The sequence below is a fragment of the Orycteropus afer genome, unplaced genomic scaffold, assembly GCF_000298275.1.
Source record: "Orycteropus afer afer isolate SDZICR_OR568_19922 unplaced genomic scaffold, OryAfe1.0 scaffold00375, whole genome shotgun sequence".
In the NCBI taxonomy this organism is placed as follows: domain Eukaryota; kingdom Metazoa; phylum Chordata; class Mammalia; order Tubulidentata; family Orycteropodidae; genus Orycteropus; species Orycteropus afer.
Window position 1 is genome coordinate 3,100,847 of NW_006921962.1, and position 22,993 is coordinate 3,123,839.

Below are 22,993 nucleotides of genomic sequence, written 5' to 3' on the forward strand. Positions count from 1 at the left end.
ATGAGTCGGGTTTGACTCGACGGCACATAACAACAACAACAACAAATCTTCATGGGAGCAGATCAACAGGTCTTTCTTCATGGAGCCACTGGGTCGATTTAAACTGCCAACCTTTTGATTAGCATCCAAGCACTTAACTAGGGCTCCTTTTTAAGTATGAATACTACTGACTTTTTCTATCATTCTGCCTCTGTCATTCACTTCTGCTAAGAAGCTTATCCTAATTTTTTTCTGACTGAGAGCACTTCTAGGAGCTCTGGTAGCATAGTGCCTACGGCACTTGACTGCTAACCAGAAGGCTGGATGTTGAAACCCACCAGCCACTCGGAAGGAAGATGGGGCAATCTACTTCTGTAGTGATAGTTCCTTGGCAACCCAAGGAAGGGTCGCTACGAGTTGGGGCGGACTCAATGGCACATAACAACAGAGCACTTCTACATGTTGTCCTGTGCTTTTATTTATATGTGTAACAGTCTGTAAGGAGCTCTGGTGGTGCTGTAGTTAAAGCATTGGATGGTTAACTAAAAGCTTGACATTCAGATTCATACGCTGCTCCACAGGGGAAAGATGAAGCAGTCTGTTTCTATAAAAACTTACAGTTTTGGAAACCCTATGAGGCAGTTCTGCTCTGTCCTGTAGAGTTGCTATGAGTTGGAATTGACTCAGTGACAGTGAGTTTGACTTGGTTTAGTAACAGTCTGTAATTGTGTATTTACTTGACTGTCCTCAGTAAAATGTAAGTAACTTGATTTTTGTCTTTGTAGCCCTGGAACCTAACACAATACCTAAAATACTGATTGCTGGACGTTCAGGAAATATTAAATAATAGCATGGAACATTCTCTTTACATTGATGAGTTTCAGTGGCTACATCTTAGAACTTTGAATAGAAAGTGGACATTTAGAGACAGCTCTCCCTCTCTTATTTGGTGCACAGATACCTGGGGGTGGGGGAACAGGGACAACAAACCTACTGCTATCGAGTCAGTTCTGACTCATAGAGACCCCCATAGCATTTCTAAGGCTGTAAATCTTTACAGAAGCAGACTGCCTCATATTTCTCCTGTGGAGCAGTTGGTGGGTTCAAACCACCATTTTTTTTGGTTATCAGCCTACTGCCTTATCACAGCACAACCCCAGCTCCTTTTATAGATATCTAGAGGAAGTATTTAAATTAAGATTCTTAATGAGTTGTTATTGTTAGGTATCATTGAGATGATTTCAACTCTTATTGACCACATATAGAGTAGAACTGCCCCGCATGGTTTTCTAGGCTGTAAGATGGCATATAACAACAACAACAACAACAGTCTTTATGGGAGCAGTTTAGCAGGTCTTTTCTCCTATTGTGTGGGTTTGAACCGCCAGTCTTAGAGTTAGTAGCCTAGGTCTTAACTGCTGCTTCACTAGGGCCCCTTTCTTTCTTTTTTTAAATTTATTTATTTATTTATATTTTTTTAATTTATTGTGATTTGGGTGAAGATTTACAGAGCAAATTCGCTTTCCATACCGTAGTTCACATATACTTTGTCTCATGTCATTGACCACAGTTTACCACAATGCAATAGCTTCCCTCCCGCTTCCTCCCCATAGTTACCTCTTCCCAGTGACCATCCCTCCATACTCTTCTGCGCCCTGAGCTGTCTCCCTGTGCATAAGCAGTCCTTCCTTCTCCCATGATTGTTCTCTCCAGGGCATATGTCTACTTGAGGTAAATGTTTAACTCACATGTAGGGCCCCTTTCTTAATAAACCACTACCATTGAGTCAATTCTTACTCATAGTACCCTTACAGGATAGAGTAGAATTGCCCTGTAGGGTTTCCAAGCCTGTAAATCTTTACCAAAGCAGACTACCACATCATTCTCTTTTGGAGCAGCTGGTGGGGTCTAACTGCTGACATTTCAGTTAGCAGTCAAGTGTTTTAACCTCTGTGCCACCAGGGCACCTATCTTATGGGCAGGCAATCCTATAAATACTGTGGTACATTGCATCTCATTGATTGCTGGGTTGATTTGATACTATTCAGGAGCCTTCTCTTTCCCTTAAAATTCCATTTTTGTGCTTCCTGAAGCCATATTATACTTAAGTCAAAGGAAATTACCATTGTAGATATGTGAAGATAACTTTGAAGCTATTTTAAAATCTTGAACAGAAACCTAAATCTGTCTCTGGAAGGATATATGCCCATGGGTATTATAAAGCACTTGACTGCTAACCAGAAGGCTGACGGTTCAAACCCACCAGCCACTCCTCGGAAGGAAGGTTGGGCAATCTGCTTCTGTAGTGATAACGCCTCGGAAACCCAAAGAGGGGTCGCTATGAGTCAGGGCCAACTCGACAGTGCATAACAACAACAAGATAGCTCTAAGAAACTTCGTTGTTCATGTTTAAAGTTTGCTGCCATTGATTTAAAAAAAAAAAAAGATATTTATGGAAATGTGTGTGTATAATATGTATTTATTCAACAAATGTTTGTGTGCCTACAGACATAGGGTCATCATAGGTTAGAATTGACTCAAGGGCAACTTAACAACAGTTATGTGGTAGGCATAAGATACATAAATGAACAAAATTGATAGAAATGTCTTCTCTTGTGGAATTTATATGGAGCTTACATTCTAATTCTGTATGTGTCAAGGACTGATACGTTGTAGGATAGTATAATAAATAGTTTGTGTTACGTATTTTATCAGAAGACTTGGATAAGATTGAAGGATAGTTGCCAATCCACAATTTGTAGCTATATTTCACAGATCTGCTTTTTTATTTTATATTTTTCTGTCTTATCCAGACCAAAAAAAAAGAAGAAAAAAAAAAAAACCCCACCAAACTCACTGCCATTTAGTCAATTCTGACTCATAGTGACCCACTTTGGGGTTCCGAGGTAGTAAATCTTCAGGGAAGTAGATTACCCAGGCTTCCTTACGCAGAGTGGTGGTGGATATGAATTAGCAGGCAAATGCCTTGGATATTATGTCACCAGAGCTGTAAAACAGGAAGGGCAAATAAATGAAATTAAACAATTTTCTCAAACTAGTATTTATTGTCCTAGCATGTGCAAAGCACCCTGCTGTAAATATTGTAGGGGGAAAAAGATAGCTAAACTATGATTGATAACTTCAAGAACTGTTTAGTCCAATAGAGGCACAGCAAGTACATACATAACTAATACCATACAGATTAAGACAAAAAATGAAATGCCAATTACATTTTTTTTTAAAGTGAGGTGTTATACCAATCAGAATGGCTAAAATAGAAAACAATATAAAATGTTGGTGAGGATGTAGAAAAATGGAACTTCTGTTGCTAAACTAACTAACCTCAATGCTGTCGAGTCAGATCCGACTCATAGCGACCACTCCTTGGGTTTCCGAGACAGTATCACTACGGAAGTAGATTGCCCAACCTTCCTTCTAAGGAGTGTCTGGTGGGTTTGAACTGCCAGCCTTCTGGTTAGCAGTCAAATGCCTTAGGCACTACACCAGAATTGTGACTTGGCACAACTTTAGAAACATGTTTGGGAGTTTCTTATAAAAGTAAACATAACACTAATCCAGAAATTCCACCCCTAATATTTACCAAAGATAAATGAAAAAAGACTCGTACCAGAATGTTTATAGCTGTTTGATTCTTTCCAAAAGCTAGAACCAGCCTAGGTGTTCATCAGTACCAGAGTGGATAAATAAACTGTTTTATTCATGAGAGGGAATACTTACTTGGCAATTAAAAGGAATGGACTGCTACATGTAGTGAATGAGTGAATTTCATAAACATCTTGGTGAAAGAAACCTTTCACAAAATAAGGACAAGTTGTAGTATGCCATTTATATGGAATTTTAGAACTACTGAATCTTATTTTTAATAGGGGAAAAACCAGCATTGTGGTTGCCTTGGAGAAGTGTGGGGTTTGACTAGAAAAGGACATGAGGGAACTTCCTGTAGTGATGATAGGCTTTAATCTTATGACCAATAAAACCAAAACAAAACCCACTGCCACTGAGTCCAATTCCAACTCATTGGGTTTCCAAGGCTGTACATCTTTATGGATATAGAATGTATCATCTTCCTCCCATGGAGCAGCTGGTGGGTTTGAACCACTGACCTTGTGGTTAGCAGCCAAATGCCTTACCTACTCTGCCACCAGAGGTTTATGCCTTGGTCAGAACTCAGTGATTGTATGATTAAGATTAAGATCTCTGCATTTCATTGTATATAAATTTTGTATTAAAAGAACTCTAAACCAATATTAAGCTCCATGTAATGATAAGCATGTTACAATGTTTAGGGAGAAAGTCTGAATTTTACTTTTGGTGCATTTCAAAGTAGCTAGATTAATGGATGGGTAAAGGATTGACTGTTGTTAGGTACCAACGAGTCGTCTCTGACTCATAGCGACCCTGTGCACAGCAGAATGAAATACTGTCAGGTCCTGTGCCAGCTCCATGATCCTTGCTATACTTGAGCCCATCACTGCTGCCACCGTGTCATTCCATCTCGTTGAGGGCCTTCCCCTCTTTCTTTGACCCTCCACCTTAGCAAGCATGACATCCTTCTCCAAGGAATGGTCCCTTCTGACAACATGACCAAAGTAGGTGAGATAAAGTCTGGCCATTCTTGCCTCCAAGGAGCATTCCGGCTGCACTTCTTCTAGGACACATAGTTCTTTTAGCAGTGCACGGTACTCTCAGCATTCTTCGCCAGCACCACAACTCAAAAGCATCAGTCTTCTTTGGACTTCTTATTCATTGTCCAGCTCTCACATGCATATGAGGCGACTGAAAATACCATAGCTTGTGTTAGGTGTACCTTAGTCCTCAAGGAGATATCTTTATTCTTCAGCCTTGAAAGAGGTCCTTTGCAGCCAGTTTGCCTAGTACTATACGTCATCTGATGTCCTGACTGCTGCTTCTGCTGATCTTGATTGTAGAACCAAGCAATGTGAAGTCTTTGACAACTTCAATCTTTTCTCCATTTATCATGATGCTGCTTATAGGTCCAGTGTGAGGATTTTTTTTTCTTCATATTGATATGTAATCCATACTGCAGACTCTATTCTTCAGTCTTCATCAGTAAGTACTTCATGTCATCCTCACTTTCAGCAAGCAAAGTTGTGTCATCAGCGTATCGCATGTTGTTAATGATTCTTCCTCTAATCCTGATGCCACATTCTTCTTCATATAGTCCAGATTCTCAGATTATTTGTTCAGCCTACAGATTAAATAAGTATGGTGAAAGGATGCAACCCTGACACACTCCCTTCTTGATTTTAAACCATGCAGTGTCCCCTTGTTCTGTTCCAATGACAGCCTCCTGGTCTATGTGCGGGTTCCTCATGAGTACAATTAAGTGTTCTGGAATTCTCATTCTTCTCAGTGTTATCCACAATTTGTTATGATCCATACAATCAAATGCTTTTGCATAGTCAATAAAACACAAGTAAACATCTTTCTGGTATTCTTAGCTTTGAGCCAAAATCCATCAGCAATGATATCCCTCAATTCCATGACCTCTTCTGAATCCAGCCTGCATTTCTGGAAGTTCTCTGTCAATATACTGCTGCAACCGTTTTTGAATTAGCTTCAATAAGATTTTACTTGCATGTGATATTAATGATATTGTTGGATAGAAGAAGGAAGGAGGCTATCCACTTCTCAAAAATTTTATGAATATCTACCCACCTTGTTTATTGAACAAGGATTGACTAGGTGGGTAGATATGTGATGAAGCAAGTAGTAACATGTGAATGGTAGACCTAAATGGTGACTATACAGTATGTTTACTGTAAAAAAATCTTTCCACTTCTTTGTATGTTTTAGCATTTCCATAGTAAAATATAGGGTCAAAGAAGAAAATAAGATGTTTGGAAGGTAGTATCAGGAAATGTTCTTTATTATACACAAAAAAAGTCACTGCTGTTGAGTTGCCTCCACCTCATAATGACCCCTCGAGTTTCCGAGGCAGTATCACTTCGGAAGTAGATTGCCCACTCTTCCTTCCGAGGCAGTGGCTGGTGAGTTTGAACCACCAGCCTTCTGGTTAGCAGTCAGAATGCCTTAGGCACTATGCTAGCAGAGCTCTTCACATGCATGGTGACCCCTCCTTGGGTTTCTGAGGCAGTATCACTATGGAAGTAGATTGCCCAGTGTTCCTTCTGAGGAGCGGCAGGTGGGTTTGAACTGCCAACCTTCTGGTTAGCAGTCAAGTGCCTTAGGCACTGTGCTACCAGAGCTCCCACACATAATATCTAGTATGTGATAAATATTCAGTAATTGTTGAAAAGATCTGAACAGATACAGCAGTGCTGATGAAGGACATTAAAGTCAAGAAATTTTTAGTCTTTAGAAAGATACTTTCTGGAAGGAGGATGTTGTTTATTGTGATAAAGTAGAGCTTTTGACTTTACATTCTTGTCTTGGTTATGCAGTCTGTTCTCTTGTTAATATGAAATAGCTGATCAGACAAGATTGTTCCATTACGATCAGACATAATTATTCTATTGAGCTTTACATATTACTGAATCTTGTAAAATTTTGAGTACATAAAAATTAAAATACAAACTGATAAACTAGTACATTTTATTATTTTAAAGCCATGAGTGGACACAGTTGTGAATGTAAAGCTCAGTTGTTATCTCTAGATCTTTGCTTATTTCCTCAGAATCACCATTACATTTTCCAGAAGCTCTGACATGATCTCCACTAGTTGTTTCATGTGATACTGTTTCTAATCACCTCCACACAAAGAAAGTATTGCCCACAACATTTATTAGTTTTGTTTTTCCCCAGCAGTTGTCAGTTTTGATGTTACTTGGTTACAGTACAATTATTTTAAAGGGCATAATTTCACTAATAATTTACTTTTTAAATTTAGTGGTAAAAGTATTGGAAATTTTAACTCTCTGACCTATAAAATAACTGGGAAATAAGCATTACTCCTTACAACAAAAATGGAAGTTGTAGTGTTCACATGATTAAGCACAAATACTTTTCCTTTACTCAGAAGTTTCTCAAATTGTTTCTATGTACTATTATTTTAGGCTTCAATTTTTAAATGTTTGCAAATTATGAGCTACACATTAGACTTAAGATAGGCAGCTGCCAGATAGGTTTAAGAGGTGCTGGCTGAAAGCAAGATGAAAGGCATAAGATCTAGTAAAAGCAGACATGATTCCCAACAAAGCATTTTATGTATCATTTTATTTTGTATAAACTGTTGGCTGAAAGGACGTTTTATAACTAAGCAGAGTTTAATAGTTTATGTCATAATGAGTTAATAGAAAAAGCATTAGCTTACTTTTTTGTGGACTAGTTTAAAATGACAAAGAAGTGTATAATGTATTTTAAGAACATTTTTATCAAAAGTTTTTTTGTTTGTTTTTAAAGAAAAATTTCCTTATTTATATATACTCCTAAATACTTTAAGCTTTGTGAATTTTATTATAATATTTCGCAGGAACACTTTTGGGATGATTTGCAGAAATACATTTGAGTGAAACTTTAAAAAAAAAAAAAATACAGACCCCTCTCATGGCTTTTTAGTACCTATAATATCTCATGTATTTTAAGGTTATTAGATTTGACTTTTGCCTAGGCGTTTCCATCCATGGGAATCCCAAAGCCTTATATGGTCAAGACTTAGCTTTTAGACTTTCAGTGAAATGGCAAGGCACCGCTCCAAAAAAAAAAAAAAAACCCTAGCTGGCTTTCACTTTGTCTTCAGTGTTCTCTTCTTGGCTTCTTGGCTGCCTTTACTACCACAATAGCTAAATTACTGAGAACCTTATGTGCATTGGGAGTCTGTCTTACTGGTGGAAGGAATTCCTTTTGTGGCAGTAGTTTTATGCTAGAGTGCTAATGTTATTTTAACAAAACATTACACATTATTGGTTATGTAATTTGATTTTTTAAAAAGGAAACTTAAATGGTTAGTTTAAGGGAGAGGAGGGTGTCATATCTGCATTTGGTGCAATTAGTAAGTGTAGGTTTCATTACGGAAAGTGACAGTAAAGTTATTATTTGTTTGTAGTCTGTGGGTCCCCTGCTACCTGAGTAGGGGACACAGATGAAAAAAGTGAAAATTCAAGAACAGCAGTGATAGTTAACAAAGGACTTCTTTCTTCTACTCAGTACAGTCTTAATTCAGCCTTAGTTACAGCCATCTTTTTGCTTTGAAGAATGTGATTTTCTGACTGGTAATGACTATTTATTTATACATTTAACTCCAAGATAGTTTAATACTTTGTAGATATTAAAATTCTTAGTATCATGTGGGAAAAGTAAAGGTATTACTCTTTTCATTCAGCATAATTGCTACAGGTTTTGTAAATTGTCTACTTTCCTGTAGTCAGTACAACAAGGGAAAACTTAATTTCTCAGACCACAGTGATCATCAACCAATTTTTTGAGTCCAACCAAAGAAGCTAAATCGTACTTAAAGGTTCCTTCATTTAACATTTAATTATTCTCAAATGTATTCTGCATTCGAACAACAAAAACAAATGTATTGTACATACTTTGTTATGAATATGATGAGTAAGATAAAGCCCTTGCCTTTGAGATCTTATACTACAGTAGAGACAGAAAAAAGAAGAAAAAGAATGCAGAGTTACTACATATGAATAGTTAATTATAACAGTGTCTTAAGCATGTTAGGACTGCTGTGTTCAGAATGTTAACAAAAAATGGAGGGGGAGAATGATTTCACCCTAGCTAAGTTAAAACAGAGGCTAGGGGAAAACATTAAGATAAAGACATAAGGTTGGTAAAAGGAAGACTAACATGAATTGGTAAGATGCAGGGTGTAACAATGGCTCAGTCACATTCAGTGGTACCTTTTCTCTTCCTCCAGAGAAGTTTATTAGTTGATTTTTATGATCAGAAAGAATTGAAATTTTTATCATTACTTCTCTTGACAGCTAGACTCAACCTCCTCCTTCTTCCGTCCCGCTTTTCTTATGACTAGAGCCTAAGAATGTGTTTTTCTAGGATTTGAGTGCTGGATTTTATTTTATCTGTGAATACTTTGTCATGTATGTCTCAGCAGAGTTTTATAGCCTCTGTCTTTCTGGCAGAGATACCTGTGTGTGTCAAAATCTTTTAGATCATTGGAGAACCATCCAAATGATGAAAATCTCATTTGCAGTATACTGAGTCAGCCATATTAACCATTGGCTGTCTAGCTTAAATAAGCAATAAAAATAGCTTTGAGATTCTTGGCTGTCTGTACTTAATGGATCATAAAATCTGCAAACAAAGTTTTCCCCCTAAATGATTAAAAAATAGAATAAAATTGTGAAATTATTAATTCATTATTGGTCAGCAGTATTTAACAGACTTGGAATTCACAGTACAGTGATAACACTCATTTTTTTATATTGTATGGTAATGATCATATACTTCAACTTGAAAGAAATCTTTCAAAAGTAAATATTGAAGGAGTAATAATTTTTATTATTTAAAAGATAGCTAGGGAGCCCTGGTGGCACTGTGGTTAAGCACTCAATTCCTAGCAAGATGTCAGCAATTTGAACCTGCCATTTGTCACAGGAGAAGGATGTGGCATTTGGCTTATATAAAGATCTATAGTCCTGGAAACTGTGTAAGACACTTCTCTTTCATATGGGATAACCATGAATCTGGAATCAACTCCACAGAATGTGTTTGGTTTTTTTCATAAGGATAGCTTTAGTTTGATGGACTCCTTTTTATTTATATACTGTTTTTATTCATGAAGCATGAGTACATTTTCGCACATTATCAGGTAGTTATTATTTGTTTGATGTTACAGTTTCAGATTGTTTTGGCATGTTGAAGAAAGGAAGGGTGGTCCAGTATAATTAGAACTTTGAATTTGTAGAACGGAGAGATCGATCTAAGTTGAGGTAAACCTTAACTTAAAGAATTAAAACCAAACCAACCTCACTGCCATTGAGCTGATTCCGACTCATAGTGACCCTTTTTGGGTTTCTAAGGCGGTAAATCTAAATGGAAGTGGATTGCCCAATCTTCCTTCCGCAGAGCAACTGGTGGGTTTGAACAGTCTTTTGGTCAACAGTCAAATGCCTTAGGAATGGGATTGCAGGAAAAAGAACAGATTAGAGAGTAAGTAGCAGAAGGAAAAAAGGCATTTGGATATCTATATAAGCTGAAGCAGTGCAAACTGATGTAAATGCCTTCCACATGTACATTCATCAGAATGAAGCAGGATATTATTTATTGCTGTCAGTTTGTCATACTGTGGTGGCTTGCACATTGCTATGAGGATTGAGGCTGTGCCACCAGTGTTTTAAGTACCAGCAGGGTTGCACATGTTTCAGCACAGCTTACAGACTGAGATGGATTAGAAAGAAGGAAAAGGCCATCCACTTCTCAAAGAATTGGCCAGTGAAAACCTTATGAGTAGCAGTGAAACACTGTCAGATATATTACTGGAAAAGTTAAGAATAGCCCTGATATAGTACCAGAAGATGAGCCTCTCCTGTCAGAAGGTACTCAAAATACAACTGGGAAAGAGCTGCCTCATCAGAGTAGAACCAACCTTAATGATAAGGTGAAAGTAAAACTTTCAGCACCTCCATTTGCTGACATGGCACAACTCAAATTGAGGAGAAACAGTTGCAAACATCTGTTAATGATCAGAACATGGAATATGAGAAGGATGAATCTAGGAAAATTGGAAGTTGTCAAAAATGAAATGGAACACATAAAGATTGATATCCTAGAAATTAGTGAGCTGAAATGAACTGGTTTTGGCCATTTTGAATCAGAAAAATCATATGATCTGCTATGCTGGGAATGACAATTTGAAGAGGAATGATATGACATTCATCATCACAAAGACTGTTTCAAGATCTGTCCTGCAGTACAGTGCTGTCAGTGATAGGATAATACCCATACACCTACAAGGAAGGTCAGTTAATACTACTATTATTCAAATTTACACACCAACCATCAAGATCAAAGATGAGGAAAGTGAAGATTTTTACCAACTTCTGCAGTCTGAAATTGACTGAACATGCAATCAAGATGTGTTGATTATCACTGGTGATTGGAATGCAAAAGTTGGAAACAAAGAAGAATCACCGGTATTTGGAAAATATGGCCTTGGTAATGGAAATGACACTGGAGATTGCATGATACAGTTTTGCAAGGCCAATGACTTAGTTGTTGAAAAATACCTTTTTTCAACAACACAAATGGTGGCTGTATGTGTGGAGTTAGCAGATGGAGTACACAGGAATCAGATTGACAACATCTGTGGCAAGAGGCGATGGAAAAGCTCAGTATCTTTAGCCAAAACAAGGCCAGGAGCTGATTGTGGAACAGACCATCAACTGCTCATATGCAAGCTCAACTTGAAGTTGAAGACCATTAAAACAAGTCCACGAGAGCCAAAATATGACCTTGAATAAATCCCTCTTGAATTTAGAGACCATCTAAAGAACAGATTTGATGCATTCAACACCAGTGACCGAAAACCAGAAGAATTGTGGGGTGACATTAAGAACATCATCCATGAAGAAAGCAAAAAGGGCATTAAAAAGATAAGAAAGAAAGACAAGACCAAAATGGGTGTCAGAAGAGACTCTGAAACTTTCCCTTGAGTGGAGAGTAGCTAAAGCAAATGGAAGGAATGACAAGATAAAAGAGCTGAACAGAAGATTTCAAAGAGCAGCTCGAGCAGACAAAGCCAGTCATTATAATGAAATGTACAAAGACCTGGAGTTAGAAATCCAAAAGGGAAGAACATGGTTGGCATTTCTCAAGCTGAAAGAACTGAGGAAAAAATTTTAAGCCTCAAGTTGCAGTATTGAAAGATTCTGTGGGCAAAATACAAAATATGAGCGGGAAGCATCAAAAGAAGATGGAAGGAATACACAATGTCACTGTACCAAAAAGAACTGGTCATTCTTCATTCATTTCAGGAGGTGGCATATGTTCAAGAACCAATGGTATTGAGGGAAGAAGTCGAAGCTGCTCTGAAGGAATGGGTGAAGAACAAGGCTCCAGGAATTAATGGGATACCCACTGAGATGTTTCAACAACAGATGCCCTGCTGGAGGCACTCACTCGCCTATGCCAGGGGATTTGGAAGACAGTTGCCTGGCAAAATGACTGCAAGAGATCCATATTTGTACCCATTGCAAAGAAAGGTGATCCCACAGAATATGGAAATGATTAAACAATATCATTAATATTCCACACAAGTAATATCTTATTGAAGACAGTGCTAAAATGGTTGCAGCAGTATATTGAAATGTAAGCTGGATACAGAACAGGACATGGAACAAGGGATATCATTGGTGATATCAGATGGATCTTGGCTCAAAGCAGATAATACCAGAAGGATGTTTACTTGTGTTTTATTGACTATGCAAAAACGTTTGATTGTGTGGATCATAACAAATTGTGGATAACATTGAGAAGAATGGGAATTCCAGAGCACTTAATTGCATTCATGAGGAACCTGCTCATAGACCAGGAGGCTTTTGTTCAAACAGAACAAGGGGACACTGCATGGTTAAAATCAAGAAGGGAGTGCGTCAGAGTTGTATCCTTTCACCATACTTATTCAATCTGTATGACGAGCAAATAATCCGAGAAGCTGGACTGTATGAAGAAGACGGTGGTATCAAGATTGGAGGAAGAATCATTAACGACCTGTGATATGCTGACAACACAACTTTGTTTGCTGAAAGTGAGGATGACTTGAGGTACTTACTGATGAAGATTGAAGAATACGGTCTGCAGTATGGATTACATCTCAATATAATGGACCTATAAGCAGCATCACGATAAATGAAGAAAAGATTGAAGTTGCTAAAGACTTCATATTACTTGGTTCTGCAGTCAGCACCAATGGAAGCAGCAGTCAAGACATTAGACAACATATAACACTGGGCAAATCAGCTGCAAAGGACCTCTTTCAAGTGCTGAAGAGTAAAGATGTCTCCTTGAGGACTAAGGTCTGCCTGACCCAAGCCAATGTATTTTCAATCACCTCATATGCATGTGAGAGCTAAACAGTAAAAAAGGAAGACCAAAGAAGAGTTGCTTTTGAGTTGTGGTGCTCGGGAAGAATGCTGAAAGTACTGTGGACTGCTTAAAAGAACTAACAAATGTCCTGGAGGAAGTGCAGCCAGAATGCTCCTTGGAGGCAAGAATGGCCAGACTTTGTCTCAGCTACTTTGGTTATGTTGTCAGAAGACACCAGTCCCTGGAGAATAATGTCATGCTGGTAAGGTGGAGGGTTGATGAAAGAGGGGAAGGCCCTTGACAAGATGCATTGACACAGTGGCTGCGGCGATGGGCTCAAGTATAGCAAGGATCGTGGAGCTGGCACAGGACTGGACAGTGTTTCATTCTGCTGTGCATAGGGTCACTATGAGTCGGAGATGACTTGCCTAACAGCAACAACAAAACCAAAAGTTAAAATACAGACATACATCTTTTATGGATCAGAAATCTGGGTGTGGTTTAGGTAGGTTCTTCGGGCACAAGGTCTATCATGAGATTGTTACCAAACTGTTGGCTGAAACTGTCATCTCATTGGAAGACCCTCAACAGGACTACATCTTGACATGCAGTTGGTTTCTACCAGGCTGAGTGATCTAAAAGAAGATGAGAAAAAGTGTACAACCAAGGGAGTGGAGGTAGCACCCAGTATGGAAGCTGCAGTTATGTTCATCGTTTAATCTGTGAAATGACATGCCATCCTGTCTGCCTCGTTCACTTACAAGTCATTCAGTCCAGCCCACACTCAAGGGGAGGAGTTTATACAAGGATGTGAATATCAGGAGCCAGGGATCGTTGCCATTTTAGAGGTTACATCACAAGCAGCAAACTAAAAGAAAATAATTTTTTGGCATTTCAAATCCCCAAATATGGAATAGTAAATATTTGACTGTTGATTCATATTGACTATACCTTACTTATTAAACTCAAACCAAAATCAAACTCACTGCTGTTCAGTCAATTCTGACTCATAGAGACCCTTCCTTGGGTTTCCAAGGCTTTATCTCTAAGGAAGTAGATTGCCCAGTCATCCTTCTGAGGATTGATTGATGGATTTGAACTGCCAGCCTTTTGGTTAGCAGGCAGATTTCTTGCTTGTTAGGAACTTGTTATTATCTTTCTTACTGCTCAACAAGACACTCGAAAAATCACTTGTATTTTTGTTGTTTTTTCTCCTCTGTTCTCCATCCACATGTTTAGTGCTCTTCTCATTTTGTGACTTGGAAATACTACCTTCCTTGTTCAGTCATTTAATCAGTAGTCTCAGAAATACAGAGTAACTTAGTTAACTAAAATGGAAGATAATATTTGGTTAAAATAAATAAATAAGACTTTTTTTCCCCAGTGTTCTTCCACAGGACACAGAATCATATTCTTAACTTCATGTTTGATAAATTTTGCCAGAGTATATCTGAATATAGCGGAACAACTACCAGTTTCTCAGCTTGTCTTAGATATATCTCTGTTCTTTCCTTGTTTAAAATGATGCAGCAGTGTAATTCCAGGGCTTAGATTGCCTCTTCCTTGTTTATTTTTTCCTTGCATGTCATGGTATGATAAAAATTTTGCTATTCTTTTCCCAAACCACGCACTCCCCTTTTCCTCAGATAACACTTTTATATATTAACATTATATTAATTATATATTAATATATATTGATTATATATTAACATTAATTCTTCAGATTTCAGAACAGGTATACGGAAATGGGTTTGAACCTCCAACTTTCTGGTTAGCAGTCAAATGCCTTAGGCACTACACCACCGGAGCTCCAAAATACTCTGTGCATACTAAAATTCTCAATGAGAATAATTTGATATTAGAGCGGTAATATTGCTTTGTAGTTTACATCTATGTTTATTTCTGATAGATTCGGTTTATCATAGGCAGAGTTTGGCTCTTTTTCAGCTTTAAGCTAGATACTGTGCTATGTGCTAAAAAATTTATTAATAGTTGCTCAGTGAGTGTTGATTATCCATACAAACCATAATTCAGTTGCTGCTGTTACGTGCCATTGAGTCAGGTCTGACTTATAGCGACTCTCTCTGCGGCAGAATGAAACTCTGCCCAGTCCTGCACCATCCTCACAGTCCCTGCTACGCTTGAGCCTATTGTTGGCAGCCACTGCATCACTCTTATCTCATTGAGGATTTTTCCCTTTTTTGTTGATCCTCTACCAAGAATGATACCCTTCTCTAGGGACTGGAGAATCATTTCAGAATCTATGCATTATCCTTTAACATTTTTGTTAAAAAGGACTCACTGCATATAGAATTTTAATTAAAAAGTGCTTAGTTTTGCTTTAATTTGCTAGAAGAAGATGAAAACTGAAATAGTTGTTAAATTTTAGGAAGTTTTCTTTAAAACTGGAGATTATTAAAGATTCCTTTAATATTAAAAAGAAAATAGGCTGTGGAAACAATGCAATACCTTTTAAAACCACATATCAATTTTAGACAGACTCAATTTACTGTTACTCTTGTTAGGTGACACCAAGTCAGTTTGGACTCATAGACCCTGTGTACAACAGAATGAAACACTGCCTAGTCTTGCACCGTTCTCATGGTCATCATCATGCTTGAACCCATTGTCATAGACATGTCAGTCCATCTCATTGAGGGTCATCCCCTTTTTTACTGATCCTCTGCTTTAGCAAGTATGCTATCCTTCTCCAAGGACTAATCCCTTCTGACAACATGCTCAAAGTACAAGAGATGAAGTCTGGCCACTCTTGGTTCAAAGAAACGTTCTGGCTCTACTTCCTCCCAGACAAAGTTTTTCGTTCCTTTAGCAGCCCATGGTACATTCAGTACTTTTTGCCAGCACAAAAAGATGGCATCAATTCTGCGTTCTTCCTTATTTGTTGTCCAGCTTTCACATGCATATGAGGTCATTGAAAAGACCTTGGCTTGGGTCAGGTACACCTTAGTCTTCAAAGTGATACCTTTGCTCTTAAACACTTTAAAGAGGAAAGGTCTTTTGCAGCAGATTTGCCCAATGCAGTTTGTCGTTTGGTTTCTTGAGTGCTGCTGATCATAAACATTTCTTCGTGTGTTTGTTGGCCCCCTGAGTATCATCTTTGGTGAAGTGTCTGTTCACGTCTTTTGCCTGTTTTTTATTTGTTTGTCATTTTGGTGTTGAGGTTGTGGAGTTTTCCATAAATTTTAGAGATAGCCTCTTGTCAGGTATGTCGTTGCCAAATATTTTTTCCCAATCTGTAGGTTCTCTCTTTACTGTTCTGGAGAGATCTTTTGAAGCACATAAAAATTTAATTTTTAGAAAATCCCATTCTTCTGCTGTTTGTGCATTTTGGGTTATGCTTCATAGACTCTTTATGCCATATATTGTTCTTGTTGTTATGTGCCATCAAGTTGGAGCCGACTCATAGCAACCCCTCCTTGGGTTTCTGAGGCGGTATCACTGCGGAAGTAGATTGCTCAACCTTCCTTCTGAGATGCCACATATTAGGGCCCCTAAATTTGCCCTTAGTTTTTCCTTAAGGAACTTTATAGTTTTAGGTTTCACATTGAAGTCTTTGATCCACCTGGAGTTAGTTTTTGTGTATGGTGTGAGGTATGGATCTTGTTTCATTTTTCTGCAAATGGATAACCAGTTTTGTCAGCATCATTTGTTTAAAGAGACTCTCTCTTCACCATTTAATGGATTTCAGTCCTTTGTCAAAGATCAGCTGACCATAGGTTGATGGATCTATTTCTGGGTTCTCAGTTCTATTGCACTGCTCTGTGTGTCTGTCATGGTACCAATACCAGGCAGTTTTGACTACTGTGTCTGTAATAGTAGGTTTTGAGTTCTGGGATTGAGACCTCCTACACTGTTCTTATACATTAGTCCTTTGCTTATCTGAGGTCTCTTTCCTTTCCGTATAAAATTAGTGATTCATTTTTCCATATCCTTAAAGAATGTTGATGGGATCTGGATTGGGATTGCATTGAATGTATAGATTGCTTTGGGTAGTATTGACATTTTCACAATGTTCAGTCATCCTATCCACGAGTATAGTGTATATTCTTCCATTTATATTGATCTTGCCTTATTGCCCTGGCTAAGACTTCCAATACAGTGTTAAATAGAAGGGTGATACAGAGCATCCTTGTCTAGTTCCCATTTGCAAGGGGAATGGTTTCAGTCTCTTTCCATTGAGAATAATATTGGGTGTTGGTTTTGTATATATGCTCTTTATTATGTTGAGAAATTTCCCTTCTATTTGTATTTTTCTGAGAGTTTTTATTAGGAATGGGTGCTGGATTTTATCAGATGCCTCTTCTGTATTGATTAATATGATTATGTGGTTCTTTTCCTTTATTTTGCTTATGTGATGGATTGTGTTGATTGTTTTTCTGATGTTGAATCATCCTTGCATACCTGGTATGAACCCCACTTGGTCATAATGTATTATTTTTTTGGTACATTGTTGGAGTCTGTTGGCTAGGATTTTGTTGAAGATTTTTGCATCTATATTCATGAGGGATATTGGTCTGTAGTTTTTCTTTTTAGTGATATCTTTGCCTGGTTTTGGTATCAAGGTTATGCTTGCTTCATAAAATGAACTGAGGAGGATTCCACTCTCTTCTGTGTTCTGGAATTGTTTGAGTAGGATTGGTGTCAGTTCTTCTCTGACCTTTTGGTAGAATTCTCCAGTGAAACTGTCTGGGACTTTTTTGTTGTTGTTAATTGTTTTATAACTTCTTCAGTTTCTTCCTTTGTTACGGGTCTGTTAAAATTGTCCACCTCACTCTGTGTTAGTTTAGGTAAATAGTATGTTTCTAAAAATCTGTCCATTTCTTCTAGATTTTCAAATTTGTTGTAGTACAGTTCTCATAGTATCCTGATATTATCCATTCTATTTCTGTTGGTTCTGTGTGACATCACCCCATTTGTTTCTTATTCATGTGATTCATACTCTCTCCTGCTTTTTCTTTGTAAAATTTGCCTGTAGTTTGTTGATTTTATTAATCTTTTTAAAGAATCAACTTCTTGTCTTGTTGATATTTTTCTATTGTCTTTCTGTTTTCTGTTTCATTTATTTCTGCTTGAATCTTTACTATTTCTTCTGGTGACTGCAGGCTTTTTTTGCTGCTCTTTTTCTGAGAAATGACTTTGGCTCTTTGTTCTTTTTCGATGTGTGCATTTATTTTTATAAATTGCCCTCTGATAAGTGCTTTTGCTGTGTCCCAAAGATTTTGCTATGTTGTGTTTTCATTCTTGTTTGATTCAAGGAATTTTTATTTCATCTATTACCGACTCATTCTTCAATTTCCATGTGTTTGCTCTTTTTCCATAGGCCTTCCTAGTATTGATTTCTAATTTTATAGCATTGTTATCTGAGAAGATGTTTTGCAGTATTTTAATGTTTTTAAATTTAATGATGCTTTCTTTGTGGCTCAGCATACAGTCTATCCTGGAGAATATTCCATATATACTGTAAAAGAATGTATATTGTGCTGTTGTTGGGTGAAGTGCTCTGTAGATGTCTATAAGGTCAAGTTGATGGATTGTATTCTTTGTTGAGTTTCTTTCCAGTTCTGTCTTTCATTGAAAGTGGTGTATAAAAGTCTCCTACTATTCCTATTGTTTTGGATTAATATCTGAGAACTTCATGGATTCACTCCTGGATACAGGAGATAATAAAATATTTAATTCATACTTTTATATTAACCAATATAGTAAAAAAAATAAATAAATCTCATACACACACAAAAAAAAAACTAAGTTGCCTTTCCTGAAATGAATCTACCTGAATAAAACAAAGAAAAAAAGAAAACTAATGGTATGTAGACTAATTTGTAAATGAATGAATATTGAAATAATACACACTGTGGATATATTTTAAGGCCTTATGTAGTTTCAGTTGTTCTGCTTGTTCTATGGTTATGTCTAAAGACTATAGTAGACTCTGTTCAAAGTATATCAAATAATGTGAATGCTTTGGTTCAAATTGATTATGTCCCCTTGTTCAGTCGATTCTTTAATCATTATATAATGTTCTTCCTTGTTTCTTATGGTGGTTTTTGTTCTAAAGTCAATTTTATCAGAAATTAATATTGCCACTCTTGATCTTTTTGAATGCCATTTCCTTGATAATGTTTTTCTTACCTTTGATTTTTAGTCATTTTTGTCTTTGTCTCTAAGGTGTGTCTCTTGTAGACAACATATTGATGGGTTATATTTTCTTATCCAGTTTGCAGCTTGCCTTCTCTTGAGTAGTGCATTTAATCTATTTACATTCAATGTAATTATTTACAGATATGAATTTATTGCTGTCTCTTTTTATGTGTATTTTCATGGTGTTGCTCATTTCTTTGTTCCATATAATTTTCTCATTCTGTTTATGAATTGTGTTATCATTTCCTTCATTGTTATAGTTTTAGTATTTGCTAAATATTTGTGCTTTTTCTTTTTTATTTTGATGCAAAGGTTTATTATTTTTCTTTGAAATTACCCTGTGATTTATTAATTTCTTCCCAAGTTTAGAACAGTCCATTCTATCTTACAGTTATTTTGGCTTCCTTACCATTTAGAAGTTCTGTAACTATACTCTTTCCCCCCCTTTTTGTTTTGTTGTTTTCTTCATTTATGAATTGATATCTCTGGTTCCATGTTTACAGTCTTTTAAGCTTATTTTACCTTGAATGCTTCCATAACTGGGTTCATTTCTGGGTTATGTCATCATATATGTTAATCATCAGTTGTTGTTTGCTGTTGTGCTGGTCTGGTTTTAACAAATTCCCTTAATTTCAGCTTATTTGGAAGTGTCCTAATTTCACCATCATGTCCGAGGGACGGTTTTGTTGAGTATATAATTCTTGGTTGGAAATTTTTTTTCTTTCAGGGTTTTATATATGCCATTCCACTGCCTTCTCAACTGCATAGTTGTGGCCAGGAAAGCAGATCTTCATCTTATTGGTTGTCATGTATAGGTAACTTTTCATTTTTTCCCATGCTCCTTTCAGGGTTCTTTCTTTGTCTTTGGTTTTGGTGAGTTTGATGATGATCTGTCTTGGTGATTTTCTTTTGGGGGTCTGTCCTGTTTGGGATTTGTTGCACTTCTTCAATGGATATATTCTCATCTTTCATCATATCAGGGAAATTCTCTTCCAACAAATTTTTGACAGTTTTCTCCTTGGTTTCATCTGTCTCTTCCTGTTCTGGAATTCCATCATACATAGATTATTCCTCTTGATGGTGTCCCACATGAATCATTGACTTTCTTCATTTGAGTGTTTTTTTTTTTTTTTTTAATCTTTTTTTCTGATTGCTCCATTACCAAAGTAGTAGTGAGATTGTCTTCAGTCTCACTAATTTTATCTTCTATTGATTCAATAGTACTCCTTTGCCCATTCAATGTGTTATCTACTTATAAAATTTTCATATCAATCTTCTGGATTTTTACCTGCAGATATTGTATCATTTTTAATTTTTCATTTATTTTGCCATTTTGTTCCTGTATTGTCTTCCCAAATTGTTGTAGGGTTTAGTCTGTGTTTTCTTTAATTTTGTCAGTGTTTTCCTTGATCTGTCTCTCAATCTGTTGAAGGTACCTAAATATAATTCTTTTGAATTCCTTATCAGGGAGTTCCAATGCTACTTCTTCCTCAGGGATGTTTTCTGGGTCTATATCCCAGTTTCTACTACTTTATTTTGCTTCTTTGTGTGGATTGTGATTGTTGTTTTTGAGACACTGTGATGCTGTTGTATTTATATTTAATTGGTGATTGTATGTTAGTGTGATTTGCCTAATATTTTTTTATTTTTCGTTTTGTTTTGATATATCTGATTAAGCAGGGTACTGTGTCCACTGTTTGCTTACCTGTCTCCTTGTGGGTCAGATAGAGAATGATATTGGGTACACAGAGCTCTGTTAGCTGTTTGTGAAGAGCAGTTAAGGGTGAGTTGGGCTTGTATTGGTTGTCGTTTGTCATTGGCCAGTTGGTACAGAAGCAAGTGGTGGCCCTCACTCAGTAGGTGGGGCTGCAGGAGGTGCAGGTATGGTTGGGTTGTATGGGTATGGTTGGGTTGTATGGGTATGGTTCCTGTCTCCCACTCAGACAAAAACAACAATTTTAAAAAATCCACCAAAAAAGTAAAAACAAGAGGACAAAAGACACACACTAGATAAACACACAGGAACAATCAACAAAAGGAAAAAGAAGTGAAAGAAAAAAAAGAAAAGGAAAGCAATAAATGAAAAGAAATATTTAAATACTTTTAAAAGGCAAAAGAAGTATAAATAGAAAAAGAGGGAAAAAGAACTCACAATATCTGGGGAAGGGCAATAAGAGAAAATAGCTAGAGTAAAAGAATAATAAAAAAATGTGAAAAGTGCAAAAGGAAAACAATGGATGGGAAGAACCATAAGAAGGGAAAATGATGGGAACCTGGAAAATGAAAAAGAAAAATAAACTAAAAGCTAGAACCTTGGAAGCAAAAAAAGAAAGAATGAAAATAAAAGGGAAGAAAAAAAATATTTTAGAAACAAACAGCCAAAGCACAATTAAAAAAACAAATCTGGGAGTGGCAGAGCAAGCCAGTTAGGGCTCCGTCAGAGCACACAGACTAGGATAGAGTTCCTGCTGGTCCAGAAGGTGAGTGGAGGTGGGGATGGCGGCACCTCCGTTCACCAAGAGGATGTAGGGTATAAGAGTAACAAGGAGAATATTGAACCTTTCCAGTCGTCAGCCTCAGTGTGGTATCCCATGCTATCCTTGACACACGGAGCCTATGGGATTGGAATGGGAACACTGCTGTTTTAAGTATCCAAAATGACCACATTTGTAAATACTCAAAATGACTGTACCCTCCGGACAGGTGAAAGTCCACAGCTCAGTTGGTCTCCTTTGCTGTTTCCCTTTTAGTTGTAGGCCACCAGTACAGGTGTCCATGCAGCCCTTGTCAGTCCGGATTGATTTTTGGGTTAATTCTCAGTAATTATTCAAACTTCCCGCACCGTCAGGATAGCTCATGGTCCATAGCTCTGTTTGTCTCCTTATTCCTTGTTTTCATTCAGGTTCTACTGGTTGATATTTAATACACTTCTGTATCCTTCCATTGAAAGCTCAGGACTGCGGAGTGAGTGTTACTGGGAAGGGAAAGGAGGAGAGTGGGTTTGGGTTGGGGATGGTAATTGGGGAGTGAAACCAAATGTACATGAACTGTTGAATGTAAAACAAATTGTGCTCTGTAAATTTGTACCCAAAGCATAATTAAAAAAAAAAAAAAAAAAAAAAAAAGCACAAAACCTCAAAGACTGCAGGATTATCTTTTGTATCTGCATCAGTTGGTTTCTTTTCTTTGTTGAAGGGGGGTCTGTGTTGTCTGTCTATTTTGCCATCTTACTGGAAGTCCCCAAGGCTGTAGTGTTTGATCTTTATTGGTGAGTGCTTCAAGTCTTCTTCACTTTCAGGAAGCAAGGTGTGTCATCTGCATATTGCAGGTTGTTAATGAGTCTTCCTCCAATCTTTATGCCACATTCTTTTTCATATAGTCCAGCTTCTTGGGTTATTTACTCAGCTTACAGATGGAGTATGTATGGTGTAAGGTACAGCCCTGATGCATACCTTTTTTGATTTGAAACCACTTAGTATCCCTTTGTTCTATTTGAACAACTGCCTCTTGATCTGTGTACAGGTTCCTCAATAAGCACAATTAAATGTTATGGAATTACTCTTCTTCCCAGTGTTATCTGTTATTTGTTGTGGTCCACACAGTCCAGTACCTTTGCATACTTAATAAATCGCAGGTAAACTTCTTTTTATATTCTTTGTTTTCAGCCAGAATTCACTTGACATCCACAATGATGTTCCTTCTGAATCTGGTTGGAATTTCTGTCAGTTCCCTTTTTGAATTATCTTCAGCAAAATTTTACTTATGGGAGTTCCAGCAAGATGGCGGACTAGGCAGAAGGACTGCACAGACCCTCTTCAACAAAGAAAAGGGAAACCAATTAACACAGACACAGAAG

At 37.2% G+C, this 22,993-nt stretch overlaps 1 protein-coding gene across 1 annotated transcript in view; it reads left to right on the plus strand.

Moving 5' to 3' along the window:
• PPP1R12A (protein phosphatase 1 regulatory subunit 12A) overlaps positions 1-22,993 on the plus strand; it is a 229,621-nt gene that overhangs the window by 52,254 nt on the left and 154,374 nt on the right. The window lies entirely within an intron of this gene.